The sequence below is a fragment of the Octodon degus genome, unplaced genomic scaffold, assembly GCF_000260255.1.
Source record: "Octodon degus isolate 3935 unplaced genomic scaffold, OctDeg1.0 scaffold00020, whole genome shotgun sequence".
NCBI classification, from domain to species: Eukaryota; Metazoa; Chordata; class Mammalia; order Rodentia; family Octodontidae; genus Octodon; species Octodon degus.
Window position 1 is genome coordinate 6,627,714 of NW_004524596.1, and position 2,606 is coordinate 6,630,319.

Below are 2,606 nucleotides of genomic sequence, written 5' to 3' on the forward strand. Positions count from 1 at the left end.
CTCTCTCTCTCTCTCTCTCTCTCTCTCTCTCTCTCTCTCTCTCTCAAATAAATAAAAATTTAAAAAAAAAACCAAAGTTGTCAGTTTCCTTTAACCCTAAAAAATAAAACATCATTGGTTTATAGAACCATAATGCTATTCACAAAGTTAAATACAGAACGAGGATATTTTTCTTTCCCTAACTGTACATGAACCCAATAATGATAAGCACTTGGAATACAGTAGGAAATCTCTTTCCATTCCAGTTTACTGGTTCCAGAATTAGTATCCTAGGTAGGCTGAGTTGCATGACATTCTCAGGAATGTCTCCATGAGAGTTCCTTTTGCTAATAGAACTCATGTGAGTCAGGTCAATAATTGAAATTATGTTTCATAATAAAAGCTCCAGAAATCTGTACTGGACAGGCAGTTTAAGCCCAAGTGCAGCATTTGGCTTGCACTCGAAGAAGTGCCTGGCTGTAGGGCTCATTCCCCTGCCTGCTCCATGCTCTGTGAGACTGATGTAAGGATGCTCATTTTCTTAGAGAGAAACCCAAGTCCAGGACTCAAAATCAATAAGAGCCCTGTACTCCATTTGGCTGCAGAACTAGAGAACAAGGTGAGAAATGGTCTCTAAATCAATACAAAGGAAATCAAGTATACATACATATGTACACATATGCCACAGACAGGTGACTGAACTCACTTCCAGTTGGGCTGCCAGCCTAAACTTACTATAAACAAAGCTGTCAGAGACCACAGGAAGCAATTACTTGTCATGAACATAATCAGGATTTCCACTCCCAAAAGTGAAGACCAACACATTTGCTATAAATGTGATCTAAGGGTATCCGTGGCCTCAATTGCCATCTTTTGTTCAGATGTGAGTGACTGGGTTATCACTCAAAAAATGTGTATGAAGAGACACTAAAGAGATAGTGCTACAGTTTTAACTGTAGTAAGAGAAGGAAGCATCCTAAGGTACCCCAAGGTCTCAGATCTGGGTCCTTCCTCTGAAAAGTATCTCAATAGTTTTGTAAAACGTTTATTTGGTACATGTATATATATGTATGGCATAAGATGTGTGGATATTTTATATGATATCTTAGAGAATAACAGCTGCTAAAAGGAAATTTTCCTTGAGAAATAAGTGCAAAAAATCCTTTCTGTCTGATTTGGTATCTGAATGTTGGCGTAATCTCTAGTCTCATGGATACCTGTTATGAGTAGAGTGCAAATATTCTTATGTGAAGAATTTCAGGCTACTTCTTTATATCTGTGTTCATAGATTCAGGCAGAGAAATCTGTGCCAATATCCTGCTGGAACAGCCCTTCTGCAGCTGCTCAAACCTCTAGGCACCTACACAGGGCCCATGATCCTCTGCTCTCCCCCAAAGGTCTCTGGTAGCAGCTTTTCTGTTTGAAGTATTGAGGCAGAAGAATGTCCCCACTGGATGAAGGTCAGAGCTGTTCCCCTGATAGGTGCCATATGTTCTCCCCAGCTGTCATCACATTAATCTTCACAACCAGTCTTGAGAAAGAATGAGTTATGTTCCCTATTTTGTAGATGACAAACTGAGATACATGGAGGCCAGTGACTTGCCCGAGGCTTTGTAGCTCAGGCATCTGATGGTAAGCCCCTGCTCTTGCACACACAATCCTCTGCAGGGTATGTGTGTATGCGTGTGTGTGTGTGTTTGTGTGTGTGTGTGTGTGTATACTTATGGTCAGACTAGTTCTTTGCAGCTTTTGATTGAGGTGACTGAAACCTTCAATGCAGTTAAAACCCCAAGAAGTAAAGCACCACTTTCTGGGACCTGGGAAGTCCCCTCTTCCTTCATGTTCTTCCTAACACATACATTGTATCACATATGTTGTTCCATGTAACGTGCCCCTGACCATGTGCTCCTGACACATATACTATAGGCTCTTATTTCTTGTGCTGCTGACTGCAATAGGAATCTCGCTTCTTTCTAGCTAACCCTCTGTCACCCAAAGTCATAGGAACTTTTATTTCTAGGCTTACTGCAAGAGTACAGACCGTTAAGCTAGCTCTAGGGTGATTCTTGCCCTATGATATTGAGTTCTAGGTGAGCATGCGGCGCAATGCCTGGAAGGTGTAGTTCTTTTTCTATGAGGCTGCAGTCCTAAGGCACAGCCAGTCCATACTGCAGCATAGCTGTGGAATATACTAAAATCCAGGAGCTATCACTGTGGATCAGGCTGCTGAGGATGCGGAGTCCTACAGGAAGAGTGTATGTGGTCACTGTCCTTTGAGATGAGCTATAGGATCACCCTACATCTTCAGCACCTGTGACAGCTGTCAGAAAAGAGGCCTCTGCTGCCATGCTCTAAGGCAGTGGTTCCAAAGTGGACCCTGCATCCCAGGCCCTCACCTTTCCCTGGCATCACCCATCTGGCCCCCTTGCCTGTGAGGTGCAAACCTCTTCAGCTCCCCGACTTTCCTCAGGGCAGCTTCATACCCTACACTGGGGGCTTAGGAAAGAAGGCAGAAGAGCTTGAATAAGAAGGGCCTTGGCCAGCCAGACTTCCACCCAAGGCAATGTCAGAAGCAAGGCAGGCCAGTCCTGAAGGATTCCAGGCACTGAGGACGATGCTGCCTTCAT